Below are 13616 nucleotides of genomic sequence, written 5' to 3'. Positions count from 1 at the left end.
GCTTGGATTCACATTGCAAGTATTCATTGTTTTAATCCAAGCGTTTTAAATTGGGTAGGCAGGAGTGTAGGTGCACATACATTTGTGCTCTTTTTTTTCTGAACATTCCTCTACTTTATTTCTATGGACCTAACCTGAAAAAGGAAGGTGTGGAAAATGCACTAATATCTGCTGTCATAATTATTGCTGTAACATTGATTATCCAACATTTATAATTACCTGGGCTACATTCTTCAGACCCTCTTTGAGGTAATGTTGATATTAGAACATAGCAAATTTTTTGAACTCTAACATAATGCTAAAGTGTTGGAATTGCTAATGCATATTTTGTAATTCTAGAACTTTATGAGATCACATTTGGTGCCTATAATCCCTGGGGTGCAATTTGGAGAAGAAAAAATGGAATCTAACCAAGGGCAATGTAGAAGTTTTGGAGAAGTAAATAGAGGGTTTGCAATTATTATGGTCAAGGATCTTAAAATTCAAACTCAAATTTTATGCCACTACATTAACATATATACATAGAATAATAACTTTTAAAGTTAATTATTTTTGTATAGTAGAAAGGAGGATGGAAAGAAAAATTTGCCCTAGAACTGTTGTCTAATTTTTTAAAAGTAACATTTATCTTTCTTTTCAATTTGAAAAGTAATGTCTGCTTACTATAGAGGACTTTAAAAAGAAACATTGTATTACTATAGAAATTTTAAAAATACAGTGTAATACTACAGTACAGCTAATATTATATAGTACTTACAGTATGTCAGACATCATTCTAAACACTTGATGTGCATTACCATTTTCATTTTCACAACTCCTCAGGTAGGTATTATTAGTCCTACTTGTAAATGGGGAAACTGAGTCATAGAGAATTTAATTAACATGTATGTACCTGGTCTTCTTATATCTTTTATAATTTTATTATCCTCATATATAAGGAGAATATCTTCTTATATTTTATGTAATTTTATTTCCTTTTATTATCTTCTGCTTTTGAATATCACTAGTAGTTCTTCAACTTTTTAAAAAATATTATTAACCTATATTTTTTCTAATTATCAAAATAAGAAATGAAATGGTATCTTCAGATTTTCTTCTATATATGAATGAAGAAGTAACACTTCCTTTTCTCATCTCCATTTCTAGTCTTTGGTTATAATCCAGAGTTTAATTAAATTGTTTTTATATTATATAATTTTTTTTCTGTCAGGATTACAATTTGACAACGATATTCCACTTGGTAACAAAGTTTATAATTCTTTAGATTTATTTCAAAATGTTTTCAATGCTTGTTGCCAATTCTTTCACAACTTCCTATTTTTCCCTTTAATTTTGATTTGTCTCTTAATCTTAAAGCTTATTGTTTGCTTGTTTTCTTGCTTTTTAAAAGGATAGGTGAGTAGAGACTTTTAGTCCCTTACAAACATGAGATTATCTTTTAATTACCTTCATATCCATTTGAGTGAATTTTTAAAATCTGGGTTGCAGCATTTCTCTCTCTAAAACCTCTGAAGATCTTACTGCATTGTGTTCTGGCACTAGTGTTGCAAAAGAAAAGCCTGAGGCCAGCCTGGTTCCTTTATGCACAACATGTTTGTACATATGCCTGTAAGGTTTTTTCCTTATCTGTATAATTCTAGACTTTTTTCAGAATATGTCTGTGCATGTATCTTTTTTTCGAAAGGAGGTAGGAAGTACAGTAGTTAAGGACTCAAGGTTGGCAATCAAATAGCATAGATTGAATGTCAAACTCTGCTAGTTGAGTTGAGACCTTTAAATGACCTCAGATGACCCTCTCTAAGCCTCAATTTCCTCAACATAAAGTGGAATAATGACTTTACTGCTTAGGTTTGTTGTTAAAGTTCAATGAAAGCATGAACGTAAAATGCATAGTACAGTACCTGGCTCATAGTAAGTGACAATTTTTACTGTCATTAGTCTTGCCTGGAACATGATGCCCCCTTTCAATCTTTGTAATAATACAAAAGTCAAAGCAGACTCAGGAATCACAGATCTTACTCCTCATCAAATTTTCCTAATAACTCAAAGGATAGAGGCAAACACCAGGAAGAAACAAAGTGTTCTTTTCCTGGAGGAGCCTGAAATCAAAAGTTTGCAAAAGTTTGCAAAAATGTCCTTTTTTTTTCTCTTTAACAATTTGGGCTTGGTTTTGGTTTTGGATTAACGAATGCATTTTGAACAATGTGCATGGAACCCATTAATTTTGAACAATGTGTGTGGAAATATTACAAAGGGAGCCATTTTGGTTTTGAAGGACTATTTCATTCATATTCCATCAACTACACATGGATAGGAAAATGCTGATATGACTACCCCTTATTCTCTAGCTGTGTTCCTTAAATTCAGACATTCCAGCTCTATTCAAAACAAGCAACCTAGATGGACCAGGCATATCCTGTTGAAACATTCTATAGCTAGAGATTATTCAGAAAAAATACCATTGACATGTTTACAGTGAGGTCTGATTGAGGTCATTTATTCCCTTGGGTAAAGAAGGAATCAACCCTTTCCTTCCTAACTTTTGTAATCCGGTGTTTTTCAATTCAGAAAAATGTTCCTAAGATAGGTCTTTGATTACTGCTTCTGTCTCAAGTTTTCTTCTTTGGAAGGAACATCAATAATTCTTCTGTCCAAGAGTCTTTCTTTGTTGTCCATAACTATCATTTTAAAAATCATATTTTTTTCATGCCTTTTCTCTCATTTTTTTCATAGTATAAATGTTACCTCAAAATGTAGATTTAAATATCATTATATAGTTGGGGTTCATATCTTTTCTTATCTCACCCATCTCCATGTTCATCTCATCCTGTTCTCTTCCATCTTAGATTGTTCTCCTTATATTTTTTCTATGAGTTTTTCTACAATAGATTTTTGGTAAGAGTCTTATTTCTTCATACCCTGCTAAACTGGCAAACAGATTTCTTGAATTTTCTTTTTCTGGATCTTAGATTATGTTCAGAGTTTTCTTATTACACTGAGTATACTATTCCTTTTTCTTTGTTTTAAAGCATTTTTAAAATCAGCTTTATGCTTTTTTCCCTACTGACTTATACGTGAATAAAAGGTATTTCTATCAATAGATATGGTAAGTGGATGCTCTTTGATCTCATTCTTTGCCTCCTTGAATCTGGTTGTATTCTATTTTCAGGTAGCAGAATCTAGCACTATTTCATTTAGTGTGGCTTGGCTGGACTGAGATGCTATAGCCTTCTACCCCCACTGCCAGGCTCTCTAGTAACTAAACAGATGATATTGTGAAAATCTATAATTTCCTGTATGCCTTTTTCCCAGGGTTTATCTTTCTCCAGTTCCACCTACTGTCCTTTACCTGATGGCATTACCTGATTCTGCTGCCCTATGTAATTCCAGAATACTTCCATCACCCCCAAAATAAATCCTGTACCTCCTAATTCTTCTCTCCTATCCCCTGACAACCAGTAATTTATTTCTTATCTTTCTGGATTTGCCTTTTCTGGATATTGCTTATAAAATGGAATCACACATTATGTGACATTTTGTGTTTATCTTCTTTTATTTAGCATAATATTTTCAAACTCTATCATGTTTTAGCATGTATCAGTGCTTCTTTCCTTTTTATGACTAAATAATATTCTATTGTATGGCCATACCTAATTTTGTTCATCCATTCATCATCAGGTGATCCGTGCAATCAGTTGAGTTGTTTCCACCTGTTAGCTACTATGAATAATGCTAGTATGGACATTTGTGTACAAGTTTTTGTGTAAACACATATTTTCAGTTCTCTCAGGTGTATACCTAAGAGTAGAATTGCTGGGTTATATGGTAATTCTACCTTTAACTTTTTGAGAATAAATATTAATAAGTGTGTTAAACTACTAAAGTTTGGGGGCAGTTTATTATGCAGGAATAAATAACAATTGCCCTTCTTTTAGCACATAGAATAATTGGCATGGCATGGGTTTCTTTCATGCCACAGTCCCTTCAAGATTCTGAGAATAGATTGACTCTCAGTCAAGTATTCAGTGTTGTTATGATTTTTTTTTACAGTTTTTTGTATGTGATTTCATAAGAATTTTTGTTGAAATTTGGGAAAGGCCATGAATGAGGCTGTGTATTAGTATCTATTAAGACATATCAAATTATCACAAATTTAACAGCTTAAAACTGTACACATTTATTGTCTCACAGCTGTGAATCAGAGCTATACCTACCTGGGTCCTCTGCTCAGGGTCTGACCAGGCTTCACTTGGACTTTTGGCAGAATTCCTTTCCTTGCATTTGTAGGACTAAGAGCTCCAGCTTCTTGTTGGCTATTGCCTGGAAGGTGCCCACTGTTCTTAGTGGCTACTTTCACTCTCTTTTCACATGGACTTCCCAACATGGCCACTTATTTCACCATGGCAAATAGGCAGAGTCTTTAGAATGAGTGTGCTAGCAAGATGGTCTTAAAAAATATAACCTAGTTACCAAAGTGACATCCCATCATCTTTGTTATATTCTGTTGCCTAGAAGCCAGTCACATGTCCTGCTCACACTTAATGGGAGAGGATTATCTAAGGGTGTGAACTCCAGGAGGTGGGGATCATGGGGTCTGTCTGCCACAGGCTGCAAACCAAATACCATTTTAAGCAAGATGTGGAGAAAAATCTTGGAGATAATCAAATGCTTTTCTATTTTACTTTAATGTGTTTCTAAAAGACTAAAATTTATTTGGTGGTACTTTAATGACATATTTTCACTCTTACCTTTTAAAAAATTTTCTTTTCTAACATCGCTCTAGCTCAAATTTGGAAAAATGAATTGCAATTTAGATGCAGTTTTAATGGTTCTGTTGTCTCCATATAGTCACTGTTATGAAAACTTCATGAAGCAATGTAGGATAAGGTTTACAACATGGGCTCTGGAGTTAGGGAAAGGGAAGCTTGGGTTCAAAGTCTGGCTCTGCTGTTTACTAGCTGTGTCACTCTGGGCAAATTAGTTAACCTTTTGTGCCTCAATTTCTTCATCTGTAACATAGGAATAATAACAATATTGACCCAGTGGAGTTATGAGTATTCAAGGACAGAACGCATGTAAAGTGTTTAACATACCACCTTATAGATTGTAAGCACTCTATTAATGCAAATTTATAATATTCATGACAACAATAATTATTATTGACCTAAAGAGGAGAGTTTTAAGAAGGAGGGAACAGTAAATAGTTTGGCACAAAGGACAAGTATGATAAGGACTCAACAGATTAAGCAATCGTAAGGTTATTTATCGTCATGGTAAGAGCTGTGCCAATGGATGGGGGTGAGACTATAGCTGAACTGCTGTGGAGGTGTGCAGGGAATGGGAAGTTAAGAAGAGAAAGCAAAAGGAAAGGGCATTGACTCTGGCAGGAGAAACTCTGAAGGAGGGACAAGTGGGCAGTGTGTACTCTATGCCCTTTGTCTGTACATGCAATAGTTAACAAGTTGTCACCTTACAAAGACAGTATATCCAGCAACTTCTTGAACCTATGCTGGGGATTCAGTCTTTTCCCTCTTTAGGTTAGTGCATTTCTAACCCTTCTGTATAGGAAAAATTTTAAAAATCCAAACTTCTATTTCTGGCTTCTCTGTAGTTTGCTAAATTGCAACTTTAAATATTTAAAGGTTTCTAGCATACATAGCAAGCTGATGCAATAAATGAAAAGAAGAAGAAGAAGCTGATCTGTGAGAGGCAGGGGAGATTAGTAAAGAGTTACATATACCCAGCTGGCATAGAAATGAATGGTGGAGCCTTTGAGCATGTTGGTGGTGGGGGATCAAATACAAGCCAAAGACGGTGGATTTAGAGGTTTTAATGTTGCATACTAAATTGCAAACCCACTGGGCACGTGACCAGCTATCAATATGGGCAAAATGCAAAAGCTGATATTTATGTTTTTCCTGAGCTAGTCAGAGGATTTATCTGTGCAGTAATAAGTTGTCCAAGCTGGAACAGTAGGGAAGATGCTTGAGTTTGTGATTTATTATTACTCCACTTACCTTTGTCCTTTGTGCCAGCAGTCACACTTTACCCAAGATCTTTCTGAATAATCTCAGTTCATCAGCCAGAGGGAAAAATAATTCCTCAAGGTAAGGGCATGAGCCCAATGCTGTGCCTTTACCTTAAATGGGCACTGGAAATAGCACATGATACAGTGTCTGGTCATTTATAGAGCTAAGGAGATCCTTAGTTTTTCCCCTGGGGTCTGCTAATGGAAACTTCAATAAAAAGTTGCCATGGGGAAGTAGAAAGGGACTGGACTGGAATCACAAAGTCCAATAATAAATCCTCATTCCATTACTTACTGTGTGAACTTAGGGCACTTCATGCCCTCTCTAAGCCCCATTTTCTCAGCTGTGAAATGGGGCAGTTATGTCACTCCCATGGATTGGTGTACAGATGAGGTGAGATGCTGGGTGTCTGCATTGCGGAAGGTTTAATACATTTTTCCTGGATTTGGATTCCTAGCTCATCTCAACTTTCTATTCCATGAATATCTTGAATTCTTCCTATGAATATGACCTGTGTAATAACCTCTAAGTGCCATTCCCAAAATGGGGAGTAGTGAGTTATCTGTTCACAGTAACCGCCCATAGCTCTACGGCAGACGGTGAATGAGGAAGTGTGGTGAAGTGACCTGACTTCACTATCCTGGAAGTCAGGACCCGTAACTGCGTCTCAAACCCACTGCATGACCTTGAAAATGATCTAGAGTCTCTGAGCCTGCTTCCTGATTTGTAAATTGTGCTCGCGGGGCAAGTGATGGTGTAGAATAAAACCTCTAAGTTTTTTTCTGTCTTGAATGCTCCTGATCTAGCTCAGAAGGTTCTTTCCATACTGGGCTATTGAGTCATACTTTTACTCATGGTAATTCATTAAGAAGCATTATCATCAGTCATTGTTATTACCAGGAACTCTAAATGATTCCCATGGAAGAATTTAGCGGATAATGAAATCATTTGCAATAAATAAGTTTGCTAACTAAAGTGTGGTGCAGTCCTATGAAGAAGAGAATTTGTTTTATTATAATTAAGATTGATTAAAAGAAAGTCATTATCATTCAGGTCCTGAATTGTATGTGCATGAGTATTTGTTGATTTAACATATAAATAGATTCTTTCACTCTATACAGTCTATGCAATAGGGTCAAACAGAGCATGAACTATGTGGACATTAGAGGAATCTTGGAAGGGGCTCTGTTCTGATCACTTGCCATTTTGTGATGCTGTTCGGTACTGCTGTCCTAAAATACACCTCTGCCTACAAGGATCCTGCAGGCTAATTTCAGCAGCTGGGAACCTGCCCAGGCTGTCATTGGCTTTAAGGTACACTGCCCCAGGCGGTCACCAGCAGGCACCTGTCTCCAAATCTAGTGGGAGCTTGCAGTGGCCTGACCCCAGCCCCAGAAGGGAGCTTAATGGAAACTGATAAGTCATAGTTACAGATCCAAATAGTTTTGTCAGAATAAATGTGGGACTTGTTTAGAAGTTGTATATACACAGAAAAGAGTGACCTCGACCACACAGGGATCAATGCTAATCTCGTTCAGAACCAACTATCGACACAGGTTAGCAGGAACATTACAGGTAAGGGGTCCCTATGCTCTTAGGGGCTCAGAGCATCTCCCCTATCAAGGGTTCCTCCTATATGGTCGTTAACTTCATGGACTTTGCAGTCAGCCAGACTCAGATTCAATTCCTACTGCTACTTATTAGCTGTGTGACTTTGGCCGATTTTCTTTTCTGTAAAATGAAGATAAAAAAGGTTTTTACTTCACTTATGGTGAATGTGTAAATTACAGGAGATAAGGCATATTATATGCTTTGTAAAGTGTTTTTCATTTTGTAAGCCCTGAAATATTCTACCTATTTATTATCATTTTGTTACTGTTATTGATAATAAAAACAGAGGGTCAGAGAAGGTTGCTCCAGGTCAGACAACTAACAACTGGCAGGGAGGAGGTGAGCACCCAGGTCTATCTGCCTGTGGTTATAACCGCACTGCCGAGAAAGAGAAAAATGAGTAGGGTTACTCTAAGAGCAGCAAAGATAGAACTTGCTGACGAATACTATGTGGACATCTGATTCTGGGCAGGATCTTGTCACTCAGAGACAGAAGGAAGTGGGAGTCAAAGCTACAACAGTCTTTCCACCTTTCTTCCCACAGGCTACGGAAAGACCTAAGCCTGGGCCTCCAGGGCACTCCTGAAACCAGGCAAACCTAAGCTGACCTACTTTCGAACTGGGGTTAAAATTTAACAGAATGAATACCAAGCAGTGCAACAACTATTACTTCTTTTATATAATTCTCTTGTCTTCCTCTAGGCTGCTGTCATACCCCATGTCCACATGGTGTACTCTGGGATGCAATCTCCTTCCAAATCCCAAATTGGGAGTGGGGCACAAATACCTCTGGTTTTCCTTTTCCCAAACTTTCTAGAGTTTTCTTTTGCATAGCCTTTAAGGTACTGTCCAAAAGCAGAGGTGCGAAGGGGAAGCCAGGGCCCAAGTACCTTGCTTTTTTTTTCTTCTTTTGGTAAAATACTTTTTATTTTCTATTCCTGCTTTACAAGAGTGTTCCCTGTGTCACCTTTGAGTCCACTCTGCCCATGGCTTAGAGGAAAACTATTTTCAGACGTGTAAGCATTGCTTCTTATATGTAAAAAAGGATATTTAGAATTTATAAATTTTTTTTCTCTGCAGTGTCTGGTTTTCGAGTCTGTCTTGCTATGGAATTTTTTTTTTTTTAAAGACATTTCAAGATACACTACAAAGCTGTAGTCGTCAAAACAGTATGATACAAAAATACAATAAGTGGAACAGAGTAGAGAGCCCAGAAATAACCCCACACTTATATGGTCAATTACTCTATGACAAAGGACACAAGAATATACAATGGGGAAAAAGACAGTCTCTTCAACAAATGGTGCTGGGAAATGTGGACAGCTACATTCAAAAGAATGAAACTGACCACTCTCTTATACCATATGCAAAAACCCTCGAAATGTGTTAAAGACCTAAACATGAGACCTGAAACCATAAAACTCCTAGAAGAAAACATAGACAGTAATTTCTTTGACATCAGCCATAGCAACGGTTTCTAGATATGTCTTCTCAAGCAAAGGAAATAAAAGCAAAATTAACTATTGTGACTACACCAAATAAAAAGCTTTTGTACAGTGAAGGAAACCATCAACAAAATAAATAGGCAACCTACTGAATGAGAGAAGATATTTGCAAATGATATATCCTATAAAGAACTTATCAAACTCAGCACCAAACAAACAATCCAATTAAAAATGAACAGAGGACTCAAGTAGACTTTTTTCCCAAGAAGACATACAGATGGCCAACAAACACATGAAAAGATGCTCAACACCACTAATCATCAGGGACATGCAAATTGAAACCACAATGTGTTATTACCTCACACCTGCAGAATGGCTAAAATAAAAAACACAAGATATAACAAGTGTTGGCAAGGATGTGGAGAAAAAGGAACTCTCCTCCACTGTTGGTGGGAATGCAGATTGGTACAGCAACTATGGAAAACAGTATGCAGGTCCTCAAAAACATAAAAATAGAATTACCATATGATCCAGTAATTCTGCTACTGGCTTTTTACCCAAAGAAAACAAAAACACTAATTCAAAGAGATTTATGTTCATTGCAGCATTATTTACAACAACCAAGATATGTAAAAACCCAAGTGTCCTTTCACAGATGAACTGATATAGAATATGTGAGATATATATATATATATATATATACTATGAGCTATTACTCAGCCATAAAAAGAATGAAATTTCACCATTTGCAACAAAAACAGATGAACCTAGAGGGTACAATGCTTAGTGAAATAAGTCAGTCAGAGAAAGACAAATACCATGTGATTTCACTCACATGTGGAATTGAAGAAACAAAACAAATGAACAAAGAAAAAAGAGACAAACAAAAAAACCAGACTCTTAAATGCAGAGAACAAACTGGTGGTTGCCAGAGGGGAGGTGAATGGGGGGATGGGTGAAAGAGATAAAGGGGGTTAAGAACATACTTATCTTGATGAGCAGGGAGAAATGTATAGAATGGTTGAATCATTATATTGTATACCTGAAACTAATATAACACTTTATATTAATTATACTTCAATAAAAAATAAAATAAAATGTTACTTTATAAAACTTTTTCTGATTTTCAAAAAAAAAAAAAAGACATTTGTTTGAGTTGGTGCTAACCTCCTCCTTCCCTAGGACAGCACTACTCTTGGCTTATCTTTAAGGCAGTTGGGATGCATGGGAAATAACTAACTCCTGGATTAATAAAAAATTACTAAGGAAATAATGGAAGATATTTTTAAAATATTATCTTCATGATATGGGTGAAAATTCATAGTTATGCCATTAGGATAGATCTTTCATTCATTCATTCATTCATGCTTATTTCTAGAAAGCCAACCTGGGCCAGGCACTGAGGGTAGCAATAAACTAAAATTTCCCACTTTTCACAGCAGGGAATAGCACTGATATCCACACATATGATTGTCTGATTTTCATAGAGCCTTGAAGAGGCCTCACAGAAAATGAGTTACTGTTTTTCTGGACTATCTGTGATGAGGATAAAGATATTTGCTCTTTGTGCTCACTTTGGCAGCACATACTAAAATTGGAATGATAGCATGGACCCTGTGCAAGGATGACATGCAAATTCATGAAGCATTCCATATTTTTAGAGCTGAGGTGTCCATTGACAGATGAATGGATAAAGAAGATATGATATATATATATATCATACATATATCACTATATATATCATATATATATATATATATATCATATATATATCACAAATACCTCTTGGGTTACACATGAGAGGATAGAATGCTATGGTATACACACACACACACACACACACACACACACTGGAATATTACTCAGCCATCAGAAAGGATGAATACTGACCTGGATGGAACTGGAGGGTATTATGCTGAGCGAAATAAGTCAATCAGAGAAAGACAATTATCATATGGTTTCACTCATATGTGGAATATAAGAAATAATGCAGAGGATCATAGGGGATGGGAGGGAAAACTGAATAGGAAGAAATCAAAGGAGACAAACCATTAGAGACTCTTGACCCTGGGAAGCAAACTGAGGGTTGGGGAAGGGGAGATGGGTGGGGGGATGGGATAACTAGGTGACAGGCATTAAGGAGGGCAGGTGATGTGATGAGCACTGGGTGTTACATGCAACTGATGAATTATTGAATACTACATCTGAAACTAATGATGCACTATATGTTGGCTAAATTAATTTAAAAGAAAAAGGATATTTGCTCTTTGAGGGACCATTGCATCACGCCTTCCGTTCAAGGGTGCTTTATACCAACCATGTCTGTGTTTTGTATTCGTTTTTTAAATTACCACAAAACTTTAGCAGATTAAAACAACAAGCATTTATTATTTCACAATTTCTATGGATCAGGAATTTGGGAGCAATTTAGCTGTTGAATTAGCCCAAAGTTTCTCATGAAGTGCAGTCAAGCTATTAGCTGGGGCTGCAGTCATCTCAAGACTTGACTGGGGTGAAAAACTGCTTCCAAATTCACTAACGTGATTATTATCAGGGCTTAGAATATCTCCTTCCAAACTTATTCATGTGGTCCTCTCCACCAGGCTGGCTACCTTACAACATGACAATTGGCTCCACCCAGGAGAGAGTGGCCAAGACAGAAGCCACAGTCTTTTTAAAATCTTGTATCAGGATTGACATTTTATCAACTTCTGCCATAGTCCGTTTGTTAGAAGCAAGTCAATAAATTCAGTCCACACTCTAAGGCATAAGATTACCCCATGGTGTGAATACCAGGAAGTGGGGATTATTGGGTATCATCATAGAGACTGGCGCAACCTTCTTCACCTGCCACAAATACCTCTTGGGTTACACATGAGAGGATAGAATGCTATGGTTTCTCCCAATTCTTTGGCATAAATGGTCATGGGCATTTGATGAAGTGTTTTCACAGATTATGCTTTATTCTCAAATGAGTTTAGGCAGATCAGCCATGATGGTAGTGATGGCTCTCAGGCCTGCAGAGGCTTGTAGGATACTTCCTTCTAAGGCAACTTCTTGTAATCATTTGCTCACTGTTTGCTGTTGAGAGAGCAACTTAGAATACAATTATGGAATCTCAAATGAGTGGCTAATGGGATGAATGAGAAATACAGGAGATTTTCCCTATGATTAGTCATGTCTTGCCATTTGGAGAGTTGTTTTAACCACAAAAGCATTTGCATTCGTTGGACCACAGAATTAAGTGTTGAGAAATCTGCATTTGAACTTGGCCCCTGCCTCTAACTAGCTCTTCACTTAGGATAAGTTACTTTACCTCTCAGAGGTTTTGTTTATTTGGAAAAGGAAAGAAAAGTGATCTCAAAGGGTTCTTCTAGCTCTAACAGGCTGTGCTTAAGTCATAGGTGTTTTTCTTCTTCAGGAGCTTTGTGTGGAGCCAGGTAATGGTCTTGCTGCAATCCTACTCTTGCTGTTGTATAAATTGTTAGGATTACATAGATTGCTATCATTTGGCAATTTTCTGGTTTCCGTGTTTGGAAACTGCTAAGACATATTCCCACCAGTCTTGTATAGGAAAACAGCCAACATTTATTGAAATATTACCATGTGTCAGGCACTATGCTAAGCACTTTACAGACTTTCTAATTTGATCCTAATAGCAATCCTATGAAGTAGATACCTTTTTATCCATAGTTTATAGAAGAAGAAACTGAGGCTTAGAGAATAAAGTAATTTGTCAAGATGACAAATTAGTAATGAGTAGGGCCAAAGTTCTATTGGTCAGTCTGTCTGGCTCAAAACCAGGCTCTCCATCTCAAAGTTATCTATTTTATGTGCCAGTTCCTTGGGTGGGACCTATTAGTCAAGGTTCCAAGACCCTGAACAATGGAGCTTATCAAAGTACTCTGGTCAGTGTGATATTTTAGAAATGCTAAGCAATCCTTGGGAATGAGCAATATTGTCTCCAGAATAAGCCAATGATGTAAAGCTGAGACTTAAAGTGAGTCCTATGAGCAGGTACCATTTTCTGGCAAGACCTCTAAATGTGTGGTATTAAAGAGAGATGGCTAATAAATTTTGTGCTTCTTCCCATCCACACACCCCGCTGTGATTTTTTTATTCTTCATGAATGTACATTTATTTGAAAACCTGTCCTATGTTTTTGGGTGGTAAGAGAACTACAAAATGGAAATTCCTGTCTTGGCCCTTTGGCCCTACTAGAGGGATAGCCACAAGTTTCTTGTTGCCAGAGGACTTTGAGGCTGTTTGGGGGTTTTGTTCTGTTTGTTTTTCTCCTTTAGGCTTTTAGTCACACAACTAGAGCTTAGAATTGAATTTGAGCCACAGCACACTGTAGAATAGTCTGCAAGAACTCTGCTGGGAGCCCCCTGGCAAAGGATGTGTCTCGTCCCTGGTTCTTCTCAGTTCAGTCTGATGCTGCTACACAAACCAGGTCCTGCCATGGGCCAATGAGAGGACATCAATCACTTTTCAGTGGCTCTTGTTCCTAAGTGGCTGTTTTGGAAGGGAG

At 37.0% G+C, this 13616-nt stretch overlaps 1 protein-coding gene and 1 pseudogene across 1 annotated transcript in view; both read left to right on the top strand.

Moving 5' to 3' along the window:
* NDUFB6 (NADH:ubiquinone oxidoreductase subunit B6) overlaps positions 1-13616 on the top strand; it is a 251056-nt gene that overhangs the window by 188401 nt on the left and 49039 nt on the right. The window lies entirely within an intron of this gene.
* Positions 10654-10744, top strand: LOC113260684 (U6 spliceosomal RNA; annotated as a pseudogene).

Source organism: Ursus arctos, unplaced genomic scaffold (assembly GCF_023065955.2).
Source record: "Ursus arctos isolate Adak ecotype North America unplaced genomic scaffold, UrsArc2.0 scaffold_18, whole genome shotgun sequence".
NCBI lineage: Eukaryota > Metazoa > Chordata > Mammalia > Carnivora > Ursidae > Ursus > Ursus arctos.
Note: the sequence above shows the minus strand (reverse complement) of the source record. Positions and strands in the feature narration are given on the sequence as shown.